Here is a 14,282-nt window from a genome sequence, read left to right as displayed (position 1 = left end):
CATTTCAAGTATTTATAACTCTTCCAGAAACCTTAAAATAATCCTAGAGTTTAAGTAATTTTGCCTGCTTGGTAGAGTGTTCTCAGTATCTCTAAACCTCATCCAGGTACTTCAGGGTGATTTGTGAGATTCTATTCTAGAAACCTGAGTCACTATTTCTACCTTTAAGTGTGTTTTAAGTATGGATACATCGTCCAGGCACACAAATAGAATCCAAGAGTCTATATAACTTTAACTGCCTGGAAGAGTGTTTTAAGAATTTTTAAACATTATCCAGGCGCTTCAGGCTAATTTGCATCAAAAATTTCAGTCACTCTTTTGGCCTGTAAATATTCTCGTCCAGAAGCTGGTCCTAATTTTTTTATAAATAGCCTAGAGAATTGAAGATTTATGTAAACACCTTCTAGCCATGAAAATTGTCTATCGATTTTTCCAATGGTAAGCCTCTATTATAGGATGATAAATCATAAAAATATCGAGTTATGAAAGAAATGAAGTAAAGAGCATATTGAGACTTTTTAAAGCAATATTTTAAAATCTGTAGGTTCATTTTATACAGGGTGTTACAGAATAAGATCCTGATCCTTAAAAGTGTTAATCCTTTTAGGTGATTTTAAGAAGAAAAGTTTAGATAAAGCCATGTCATAAACCTCTTAATTTTTTGGCTACAGGGTACTAAAATCTTAGGAAAAAAATTGTATCTCTATAATAACTTCTAAGATATATTTATGAAATTTAGCACACACCTCCAGTATTTTTTGACGTAAGAGATTTTTTTAAAGTTGACACAGCTGACGCCCATACAGGAACGTATACCCTGTATATGTCCTGTAATTAATTGGACATAGGTTAATGTAGGATACCCTGACATGAAAATAAACCGTTTGAGCTCAATATCGCTTAGCAAAATATTATTGGTTTTCGTTCTACAGGGTGTTAAAACTAATTTTTTACCAAACATTTATTGAAATATTTTGGAATCCACTGGACAGATTAACCTAAAATTTGGCGTACTCTTATTATTTGGGATGAGGAACACGAATATTATATCTATTTTTCCATTACCACTAGATGGCGCCACATACAACAACATTGAATGATAAAAATGGTCATAACTTTTTTGACCTACCTCTACGCACATTTGCGAGTGAAAATAATAAAACAACATTTAATTCTAGTCAAAAAAGGTATACTTCTTTGGTGGCTTCTACTTATATGGTATGTGTATATGCTCAAGAAAATGTTCGTAGTCGAAGAGCAGCGCAGCGTTACTTAGATCTGTATCCGGATAGAAGGCAGCTAAATCATCAAACATTTAAAGCGTTGTACGATAGATTAGGCGAAACGGGCTCATTTCGTTCAAAAAACGTAAATGTGGGAAGACCAAGGATAATTGGAGCAGATATGGAAGATGAAATGTTGGTTCGTGTTATCGAAAATCCTGGAACCAGCACAAGACGTATTGAGGCAGCCACTGGTGTAAGGAAATCTTCGGTGTCCAAAATTATACGCCAAGAAAAACTGTATCCGTATCATTTCACTCCAGTTCAAAATCTTCTTCCTGCAAGACTCCAATTCAGTCAATTTTTAAGAGAGCGCCAATTGAATGATCCATTTTTTTGTAATAAAATTTTATTTACGGATGAAGCCACGTTCACAAGGAGAGGTGTTTTTAATTGGCGTAACTATCATATCTATTCGATGGAAAATCCTCATGCTTTCCAAGAACACCATTTTCAACATGAGTTTTCAATAAATATTTGGTGTGGTATCTTTGGGGATTGTATTGTGGGACCGTTTAAATTGCCAGCTAAGCTTAATGGAGAACGTTATCTAAATTTCTTGAGGAATAATCTACTCATTCTTCTAGAAGATGTGCCCCTAAATTTAAGACGTGACAGTTGGTATGTGTACGATGGTGCACCGGCAGATTATTCACTGCAAGTCAGATATTACTTGGACGAAATTTATCCTCATAAATGGATTGGTAGAGGAAGTGAATCCGTGGCCTGCGCGTAGTCCCCATCTTAATCCCTTAAGGTGCGTACAGACCTGCACACGCATGTAAGTCCAGCTACGCATAGACATACATGTGCAAATGTGGACGGCGCTTTCGTAACCTCCCGCCGTTGACATAAGCACGCAACTCGTGAGCCAGAGTGGTGTCGGTTTTTTAACGCCCATCAAAGAAATATACGTGTGCCTTCGCGCACATTTTAGACGGGTTTTTACTCTATTCGCGAGACTAGTGCCGATTTATTCAATTTTATTCATATTTATAGCTAGTGGCTAGTCACTAAAATGAAAATAATAAATGATTTTTGGGTTCCTGTAATGAGTTTTTTCAAAGTTATTCAAAGATAAATTAACAACAAGGGCTGAACTTTAAGGTCGTATCCATATTACGTAATTTTGAAACAAATAAACAGGGTGGTTAAATAAAGTTTGAAATAGAATTAGAAAACGGATTGATGATAATCAGTTGTGCATATCTGAGAACCTATAAAACATTTTGATAGCTGTCAAGTGACTTGCCCCTAATATGGCGGGAAATTTAAAAAAAGATATATAAAATGTAAAAAATTAGGCTAGAAGATATCATATCTAAAAAAGTTATTTGGAAAAATTGTTACGAATTTAATTTTATGTCTATTGATTATTTTCAATTCAATTCAATTTTTTATTATTTTCAAAAAAATACATGAAGATATCAGAAATTATGATTTTATTGTGTTTATAAATATTTTTATTCCGGTTTTGTCATTATAAATCATTTCATAGGAACCTAATATATAGATTTTAAATAAAAATAAACAAATTTGTTATTTTATGTATGACGAAAATTAAAAAAATTGGAAAATCACTTTAGAAGTGATGGCGTATCCGTTTCAATCAATGCTATTTTATGACCTTTTATATTACTTTTATCAAAGTTCCCGCCATAACAGTAGTCATTTGACAAAAAATCAAAATGTTATAATATGTTATCAAACATACACAACTGATTTTCATAAAAAAAACTATTTTAAATTTCCTAATAACAAAAAAAATTATTACTTAAAAGGTGTTCAAAGTCCTACCGACATACGTGTAAAGTTTTGAAATTATCCGGTATTAGGTACTAAAGTCAAATCTGATAGTAAATCGGATCCCATTTGTAAAGTTTTTCTTTTAAATAAATGCAATGCGTCATCCACCATCACCATTTTTTTTTGTTTTTTATTTTTTAATAGACTCTTAATAACCACAAACGCAGCACTAACCATAGCAATTCTTCGGCTATTTTTTCACGAATGGATGGAGCGACTTGAGCACGCATGCATATGCGGAGATTTTTAATTTCAACGAATGCTCTGATCGTGAATGGCTTGAGTACGCACGCATATGCGAAGCTTTTCACCGCTTGCGTATACAAGTCTGTACGCGCCTTTAGATTTTTATTTCTGGGGCTACTTGAGATCACTTGTGTATAAAAAAAAATAAATAACCGTCAGGAATTGTGGCAAAAGATTGTGGAAGGAGTCAATACCATCAGGGCCCAAGAAGAATCATTGTTTGGAGTCAGGCAAAATTTAAATAAAAGAATTAGACAATGTTTACTAGTGGATGCTGAACATTTTGAACAATTATTATAATCAACAGCCTTTTCTAATTTTATCGTTGTTAATTAAATTTTACATTAAGTGGTCATACGCAACCTAATAAAAAAATGCGTTTATTTCGAAAACGGTCTACTTTTTGGAGATCAAAGAAGTATACCTTTTTTGACTAGAATTAAATGCTGTTTTATTATTTTCACTCGCAAATGTACGTACAGGGAGGTCAAAAAAGTTATGACCTTTTTAATCACTCAATGTTGTTGTATGTGGCGCCATTTAGTGGCAATGGCAAAATAGATATCATATTCGTGTTCCTTATCTCAAATAATAAGAGTAAGTAACATTTTGCTAAGCGATATTGAGCTCAAACGGTTTATTTTCTTATCAGGTATCCTACATTAAGCTATGTCCAATTAATTACGGGACACCCTGTATATATATATCGTTGAAAAATATTATGTACGCCACTGTTTTCCCATAAAATAAAAAATATCTTTATAATTCCCATTCATTTGATTTCTTGACGTACGACATACGATTATTACGAAAAAAAAAATAAAAACATTTTTATACATCATCAATTTATTAGTCAAAAAAATTATTTATCTATTTTATAAACCTATGTACATACATTATTTTACTATTAAATAAAAAGGACAACACGTGAACAAAAATAAAAATAATTTAGAGTGGCTGTTGAAAGTGGCCACCACAACAATTTAACGCTCTGTATTTTTTAAATATTCTATAGCTCAAAAGTTACGGAGTTAGGACATACTTTATGTAAACTTTTTTTCTTAAAATCACTTAAAAATCAGCATTTTATTCTGTGACACCCTGTATATTAATTAAATTCTTAATCTTTCGAAAAATTTTGGACAGGAAAATCTTCTACTAGTTAAAACTCAAAAAACGGATCTAAAGAGAATCGGTTTTAAAGATATAAGAAAATTATTAGATGTTATGAAGCTTTTAAGAATAGAATTTTTAGAGTTACCAATTATGACAATTTCTGGCAACCCAGCTTTAAAATGATTAAGTATCTTACCAAGGCAAGCATTATAAGGATTATTTTCCTAATTTGTCAATTAAGGTCTTGAAAAGTTGAAATTTTTTAATTTCTGGGGAGACTTCAGGCATAGTAGTGTTTCTAAAGCCACCATCCAGGATAATAGGAACAGAGCAAAACTTTAGGAATTTTAGACAGAACTAAACTTCCTACTTTAAATGATCTTTTGAACCCAAAGTTTATTAAAATTTGAAAATGTTATATGATTTTTTCATGGGATTGGAACTAGAGATGTAGTTGATTCACCTTGCTGCATCTCTGCTATTCTATTTTGACTAATTTTGCTAAATCTGACTTTTGTATAAAACTTTTTATTGAACTTGCTAATAAAAATTAACTGAGACTTAAAAAAACTAAATTATAATAAATAATAATATTCTAATGAAACTTGCTCATCTAAACGATACTAATTAGTTTTTAATTAGCTTACCTTGGACGAGAACGGGTAATCGGTATAACATTTTTACAGGCTGTATTTTAAATCGATAATTTACCCAGAGCGATGCTTATAAATCTAATTTCTTGTTTTTTTGGCAAACTGAACAATTTATTTTCTATTTGTTTTGACGATGTATTTTAACTTGTACACTGACTTTTATGTGTAAGGATGTAATAAAATGTTGTTACAAAGTAAGAAAATATACAAGGTCGGGTTTTATTGCCATTTTGGTTCAGCTCGTTTCAAGTAAAAAATAAGTAATTTAGAAGTTCGATTCGAGTTATACTGCTAATAAATCATTAAAGACCTTTCCAATTCAGGAGAAGTAGATTTATTCCAGAAGTTTCATACGATGTGTAGTGTGAGATTGAAGGTATGTTAAAACTTGCACAAAATTTATATAGATCTTCATCAAATAGTAAAAATTTACAGAAGAAGTAGGGATTTATACCTATGTTAGTTTATTCTACTAGCTCTACTAAAGCAAAACGTTCATCCAATAGAAAGAGTGAGGCAGTTCAGTAGACTATTGCTTCTGAAGTACCTTGTATCTAACAATTTCTTCAAATATACGAATATAATCATTTTAGAAATATAGTCAGAAGATTAGGTCAAAGATTTGGAACAGATAGTAAGTTGGAATCTGTGAATTTTCAAATTTCTTTTGAAGTAAGTATAAAAGATTTTAGTACTTTATCCTGAATAAAGTAAGATAAGTTAACTTTTTCTTGCATAAAACAAGCTGTAGCTCTGCAGAAAAAAAAATGTATGCTAAAAATTTTAAAAAAACGTTTGCAGCAGTCCTCATATATTTTCAACATTTTATCTTGCTCTAAACTTTCTTATACTGATGAGATAAATGCAAAAAGTCATGACTGAATGCATTTAAGATATTGGTCGTCATCAAATTTTAGATAAGGAATGCATAGTTAAGAAGTAATAATAATTATACCTTACTTTATTCAAAAAAGAGCAATCTAGAGCTTTATATAACGATAGAATCGACAAAAATACGTTATGGCCATATGAAGCACTATATCAGTTGGGATTCCAGTAAGATTTTATAATTAGAAAAGTACCTAAAGCGATTTATTCTTGGACTGCATAGAGATGTGGTTTTTTATTACAAAAATTTTGATTTTAATAATAAACCCAAAGAAAAGAATGAAGATTCTCAATCTTAACAGAATTTATCTAAAAAAGTTATATGAATCTTAAAACAAAATAGCATGAGTGATTAATTTAAATGTCATAGTAAATACTAGATAAATTATTAAGGCAAAATTTAGTGTTGGACTCTTCGAATAAATTACAAATAGTAACAAATCGATTTTGGGATGTTGCCATCCTAGATACTTATTCATTTTATCGGACTTGTGTGAGACTATTTTGGGCCATAAATTAATGTGTTCCGTTTTGATTTATTTATTTATTATATTAACTTACGATAGGTAGATATAAATCGCTATAAAATCACAACAGCAAAGAGTAAATTTTGTATTTTTGCGTAGACTATTACAATAATACGAGATTTAAGTAAAATTAACGGTAATCAACAAACAGTACCATTTGTTGATAATATAACAGATGTGCTTTATTGTTGTATCACGTGTTATTTCAATATTGTTATCTTAAGTGTCTGTAACAAATAAAAGTCCTTTAAATAATCCAATTCAGGTTTTTATTTTAGTAAACATGAAACTAAATATAAGTGCTCAGCGATCTTATTACAGGACTAGAGTTGAAACTGCTTGTAATACATTTAGACAAAACTGGGGTATTTTTAATGAATTTAAAGGCATACTTCAAAATCGACTCGAATTTACACTTATCCCGATCTGCTCAATAAATTTGTTTTCAAATTGTCCTGTGACTGAGAACCTTACAACTAAATTAAGACCTCTTATAAAACGCGTCCTTGAATTTTTGGTGACACCGATTACAACCCTCTTGTTGTCCCTATCCATAAAGGAGTCGATAAGCATCTGATATCTAATTATCGAGGAATATCACTTTTATCGGTGCTTTCGAAAGATTTTTTAAATTGGAATTAAAGAATAAATATGTAGGTCTATTTTTTATTTAAAAAGGGCTTTTGATGTAATAAATATAAACCTAATGTTGTATAGATTTTATGGCTGTGGTATGCGTGGTCTTGCCCATAAGTGGATTAAATCCTACCTGACCGACAGACATAAAAAATGATATTGAAGAATGGAAATCATGGATTCCGTTTGCGTCTGATTACCTACAGGGTGCTACAGGGTAGCATTTTGGGGTCACTGTTATTTGTTGTATTTTTTGATAGTATCTTGGACAAATTTCCTGGCAACCATAAACCGTGCGTTTGCAGATGATGTTGTCATATCAACGTCGAGTAATGACTTAGAACAGGGTTACTCAAACTTTTTTCGTGACGGAACCCTTTTAAAAAACTAAATTTTTAACGGAACCCTAAACTCTAAACTAAAAGAAAAAGCAGTTATATGTGAATTGTTTAATAATAATCATACAAAAAAAGATAGATACAGTAAGTAGTGAGTTAGTAAGCAAATGATAACACTAAGTTCATTTAATGCGATGCGTGTAATTGTTTTTTATTCCTCATCAATGATGATGATTGGGTAATGACATTACCCAGTGTCAGGCTTGATAGAAAAAATTTGAATTCTCATGTCTGGTTTGGCGGTCTATTGGGGTATTTTGTTTTTGTAACTGTATATGCTGAAAATCCCGTTTCACACAAATACGTTGTTGTGAACGGCAGAAGAACATTCAAAGTTTCTGTGGTAAGTTGTGGATATTCATCACGAACCCTGCAACAAAAATCATTTAGTGAAATTGTTTTGAACAATGATTCCATGCTTATATCCGATGTCATTTCTAGAATGATTTGACATATTTTCAGGCTTCGGCAATTTAGATGAAAAAGGGTTTTGAATCCATGAGTTTATATTCAGTTTTGTATTCTGTTCTTCAGGAAACTAAGATTCAAAAGTCCCTTGCAGATCATTGGGATATTGCGCCAATTCAACAAATATTTCATATTAAAATATTTCTGTATCACTAAGACTATGGTGACTAAGGAACTCACTTAGCAATGAAAAGCTTTCGATTTCTCTCTTACCAAAACAAGTAATCCAAAAATCTAATTTTCTTTTAAAGGCAGTTATTTTGTTGTTAGCATTGAAAACTTGTCTGTTTTCCTTGTAGTAACAGGTTTAATTCGTTAAGTTTTCTAAACATGTCTGCTAAAAATGCTAGTCTAAATAACCAGCTTTTATCGGACAAACGGTCTTTTAAATTAAAAGAAACATCTGTAAGAAAACCTTCTAATTCTGTTCTTAGTTCAAAAAGCCTTGTCAAAGTTCTACCCCGAGACAACCATCTCACTTCAGTATGGAGCAATAGTGTTTCATGATCGCTACCATAATCTTCACATAATATTGAGAACAATTGGGATTGTAGTGGACGTGACTTAACAAAATTAATTATTTCTACTGACTCATCAAGAACCAATTTTAAATTTGGTGGCATTTTCTTAACCACGAGTGATTGTCTATGCAGGATGCAGTGGCTGGAACTACAATTTGGCGGTTTCATTTTTATTCGTGATATTGCTCCTGCTATTCTACCTGTCATTGCCTTGGCTTTATCGGTACAAATATCAATGCAATCATTCCAATCGAGTTGGTTTTCTACAAAAAATATGTTAATCGTGTTAAAAATTTCTGCTCCGGTTGTGTTAGTAGGCAGCGATGAGCACATAAGTAAGTCTTCTTCGAGTGAATGTTTATATGGATATCGCACAATTACTAGTAAGATGGCCAGTCCAAAAACATCAGTCGACTCATCCATTTGCAAGACGAATTTGTTATTATGAAGCCGTGAAACAAGTTCTTGTTTTATGTTTGCTGCGATATTCCCAATTCGGCGCGTAACTGTATCGTTGGAAATCGGCACTGTAGAAAGATGCTTTACAGATTTTTCGTCGAGCATACATTTTGTTATGTCTACGACACATGGTTTTATTAGCTTTTCAGCGATAGTGTACGCTTCTCCTGCTTGGGCAATGCGGTAACTAACCAAATACGATGCCTCCGTGGCCTTTTCATTTACAGTCTGAGTTGCATACGTCATAGTTCTTTGGCTTCTTAGTAATTGTTCTTTTTTACGTAGAAAAAATTCTTTACTTTTGTTTTTGAGGTCGGGATGTACAGTTTCTAAATGTCGGCGCATCTTAGCAGGTACCATCGAATTATTAGGAAGGAGTTTGCTGCACAACATACAAAGAGGTGAGCCGTTGGAATCAACAAATCCGAGATTATCATAAAGCAGCTGAGGTAAGCACCTCCAAAGAATATTCTGAGGTATATTGTTTGTTTGAGTTATGATTTTACAGGAGCTACGAGCGACTGAATGCCGAACTGGAGGAGCAGCTGAGCACAAAAAATCAACAATACGAAGAGCTGAAGAAGCAGCTCAACCAGCAGCAGGGCAGCAACATGATGATGAGCATGCACGAGGAGCTGAACACCTTGGACGAAGTTCGGTAAGTGTCATTGAGGGAACCTGAGGATGTAGTGATGAAAAGGTTTTTTTGTTCCAGACAAGGCCAAATTTGTAGCAAATTCCTCAGGAACGTTGACCATTAATCCGATGCCGAGGACGACGATCAGAGCATTCTCAACGACCTCCTCACGGCCACTCCTCAGCACCGCTCCTCGTTTACCATGAACGTACAGGTGAGGCACTTGCTGGTCAGGCACCTGAGTTTTTGAGTTGTCGGAATGATTTTTGTAACTTCTTCTTATTCCCGTCCTGTTTTGTTTGTTTTGTCATACTTTCGTTTTTTCACCTTCAGTGTGTCATTAGATGTTTTACTACTTGAATTTGAAACCATAAAACTAGAACTTGACGCCGTCATATCACCTTGATTTGAATTTGATGCATCATCCAAGCGAACCACATTTCTTGCAACACCTTTAAGCCAGCCCTCCATTCTTCTTTAACACTAATTTGATTTGGTCAATTTTATGGCAAATAGTATCTCTTGACGCATGAAATACAAGATTTTACAACTACTACGAACAACAAAAAAACAAGACAAGCAAACATAAAATACTGAGTGCGATGTGAGTAAATTTTGCGGTACGTTGCTTGATTAATAAATTCTCCGCGCCAAACAATCCTCCTTTATATTATACCAGCAACCATCGAATCATCTCGAATTCCTCAGGAACTTCGGAGAGCCAGACGATTTTCTCCGAAGTACGCGTCGACGCGCGAGAAACAGCGCGACGAACCGAGGTCATTCGATTGCTTATAGTCCGGTCTTATTATGTAGATATGATTTTAAAGAAATTATCAATTTATGTGATCTGGCAGTTGCGTAATAAAATCGATTTTGGCCTGATACTTCTCTGATATTACTACGGTTATGTTTGTCATAAGGCATAATGTATTGGGGTAACTGTTCAAGAACTGGTGAAGTTTTTACAGCCCAGAAAAAAATAATTAGAACCATTTCATATAAGCTCTATATATTTTCTTGTAGAATACTCTTTCCAGACTTGAAAATTATGCCATTTGCTTCCTTGCCTATTTATTTTCAACTAGGTTATGCATGTAAAGCGTAACCGATTTAACTATTCTTTGTCTAGGGATTCAGAGAACTCTGGGTTAATTTAAATTTGGATTTACCCTAGCATAGACTAACGAAAGTGGCAAATAGCTTATTAGTTTTAACAATGAAATTATACAATAATCTTCCCATCGAATTAAAAAAAATTTAGAAGGTTAATAATTTCATAGTTTCATTGAAAAGAATTTTAATTAAAAATTTCTTTTACACGGTAACCGAATATTTAAATTGCAGCGTTTTGTCTCTACTTTGTTAATTTGAATTAAATAGATTTTTTAATGGTTTTTTAAGGCCTTTCAAAAGCTGTATGTTTAGGTCTTACAGTTTTATTTTTTGATATTATCCGATCCTTATTTGTACGATTCTATGAAAATAAATATTTGTGTATTGAATATTAAAAGAGCGTAAATAAAGCTATTATCATATTATCAACATCAAACTGTGCCTGAGGCTTTTTATTTTATTCAAACTGATATTTATAAGCTCGAATTAAATTCTTCGGGTTATTCAAAATAAGAACACCACACGAATCCATGCGAATCTTCGTCTATTTGAAGTTTGTCAGACTAAGCACCTGGTTTGGTCCTGTTTTTAACCCTCAAGTACTATGCGTGGGTCCTAGGGACCCATGTAAATAAGTTTTCATGCAGATTTTGGCAACCCGCGCGCCACTGGCGTTTCCGCTTGTGTAATCTCCAGTAACATTAAACCAATATTAATTTTAACCCCTATAAACTGTTTATCTATGCATTAAACACTTCTCAGTCGTGAATCTGTTGTTAAAGTGGACGTATCGAATTTCGAGTTATTAGTGTCGACGGGTCTGTGGGACCCACGCATAGTAATTACTTTACAATTTCTGGTTTGGTAAGTTTTAATTTTTTTTGTTTTTTGTTTAATTTTTATGTTTTTTTTTAATTTTAGAAAGAAATATGGCTTTAAAAAATAATGCTTTGACTGATAAAGACCTAGAAGACTTATTTGAAGATGAAAATTTTTGGAATGACCAAGACATTACAACCCAAGCTGCACTGCTTCCATCAGAGTTCAATGATATTGTAGTTTCAAATGATCAAAGTGATCAAGAGGAAGAAGATAATGAGGTTTTAAGCGATCATGACACAGAAAGTGAATTTTCATGGAGCTCCGGAGACGACTCAGACTTCGACCAGGATGAAGAAATTATTGAAGTCCCTCCAAGTATAACCACATCGGAAAAAGAGAAGAGATCGGGCTCATGGCATGGAAAAGATAAGACGATTTGGTCAAAACAAGAGCCTACAAGAAGCAGAACAACATCGGAAAATATAATAAAAATATTACCTGGATTGGCTGGAGAGGCAAGGCAAAATCCACCAAAAAATGTTTTGGAAGCATGGAATTTGCTTTTCACAGACAATATGATTCAAAAAATTATTGAATTTACCAATCAAAAAATAAAAATCATGGCTGCCAACTATACTGTTTCTGCAAAAAATCGTCTATCCTTTTTATCTACCACAACTAGCGAAGAAATTAGGGCTTTTATTGGTTTGTTGTATTTACAGGGGATCTTCAAATCAAATAACGAAAACTTACGATCTATGTGGGCAACAGATGGCACCGGTAGAGATATTTTTAATTGCACTGACTCTTGCACGCTTTAATTTTTTACTATCCACTCTACGTTTTGATGATGAAACCACAAGGGCTGAAAGGCGAGCTGTGACAAAATTAGCGCCTATTAAAGATCTTTTTGAAGAGTTTGTCGAAAGATCGAAAACAAACTACATACCAGGTGAATTCTTGACTGTGGACGAAATTGATTTAACTTGTGGCATTTAGAGGTAGATGTGGCTTTCGCATGTATATGCCAAATAAGCCAGCAAAATATGGCATTAAATTACAAATTCTGGCTGATAGTAAAACACATTATATGTGCAATGCTGAAGTATATCTTGGTAGAGATAATGGGCCCGTGCAAAAATCTGTTTTTTTGCAGCCAACTCAAGTAGTCCTCCGTCTAATTACTTCTTTGCCTAAAAAATCAAACCGAAATATCACTGGTGATAATTGATACTCTTCTGTAGAATTGGTCAATGAACTCCTAAAGAATAACTTAACTTACATCGGCACAATGAAAAAAAATAAGAGACAAATACCACCTGAATTTCAAGCAATTCGAAGCCGACCTGAATCGTCAAGCCTCTTTGGATTCCAGAGCAAAACTACCTTGGTAAGTCATGTGCCTAAAAAGGGGAAATCTGTGATTCTAATATCTAGCATGCATCATGACGCAAAAATTGATAAAAGCACTCTCAAACCTGATATAATTTTGTTTTATAATGATACAAAATCTGGAGTAGACGCCTTGGATCAAAAATGTGTTCATTTTTCAACCTCCCGCAGAACAAGACGCTGGCCAATGGTACTATTTTTTCAAATGCTTAACATAGCTGGTGTAAATTCTCGGGTACTTTACCAATGTTCTCCCAAGGGAACTGAAATTGAAAGGTATTCCTTTTTGAAGAAACTTGGAATGGCACTTTGCAAGGACTATATGGAAAGCCGTATGAACAACCAACATATTCGCCGACAGCTACGTGAATCGATTGCGCTGAGACCTGGAACGTCGTTACCTGTTTATCCAACCCCTATACCAGAGCAATCAAGGTCCAAAAGAAAAAGATGCGCCTTTTGTCCCCCAGAGAAGGATAGAAAAACAAGTGCTTTTTGCAAAAAGTGCTATAAACCCATATGCTTTTCTTGTTGCAATATTTTGTGTGAACCATGTTTAAATAAATAAATTTTGCACTAATTGTTAAAATATCTATATGAATAAACTATTTTGACATTAAAAACATTTTTTTTATTTAAAAAGTGGTTTCATTTTTAAGTTAAAAAAATGGGTCACTGGGACCCACGCATAGTAAATATGTGTTTTATTTGGGGCATAGTACTTAAGGGTTAAAGGCGGGGGCTTATTAAAAAGTTAGTCTAAAAAGTAATGATGATATATTAATTAAAAAATTATATTTTGAGTTAATGTTAGTGTTTAGTGTCCGAGATGGCGTAAGCACTGGAGATGCATTTTTTTTATTTCTTAAAAAAGCATTAATATAAGTGCCGCTGCGGTGTTTTATAATTTCTCCAAAGCATTCGATTGCGTGAAGCTGTAGCTTCAAGAAGATTGCTTTGCTGTGGTTTACATCCTTTTTGTCAAGTAGATGTAGTAGTAATTGGGTTGAGGGGTGATTTATCGGAGGTTTGAGCAATTCTATAAAATAATTATTTATAATATCTTGGGGGGCCTTTTACAATATTCGCTAATGACAGCGGTTTCATGTTCTTATGTTAAAGGGGAATCATTGGTGAATCTTATTTCAGAAAATCATCAAATTTGAGGTGAAGCAGTGGAGTGATGCTATTTTTCTATATACATAAATAAAACGAAGCTGCAAAGTTTTACATTTCTATGCACAGAAGAACTATTGATTGATATTATAAGATTGGAAATAAATTACTGTAGTAAGTTTTCTGGAACATTTGTTA

The sequence above is a fragment of the Anthonomus grandis genome, chromosome 8 (assembly GCF_022605725.1).
Source record: "Anthonomus grandis grandis chromosome 8, icAntGran1.3, whole genome shotgun sequence".
Lineage (NCBI taxonomy): Eukaryota > Metazoa > Arthropoda > Insecta > Coleoptera > Curculionidae > Anthonomus > Anthonomus grandis.
Note: the sequence above shows the minus strand (reverse complement) of the source record.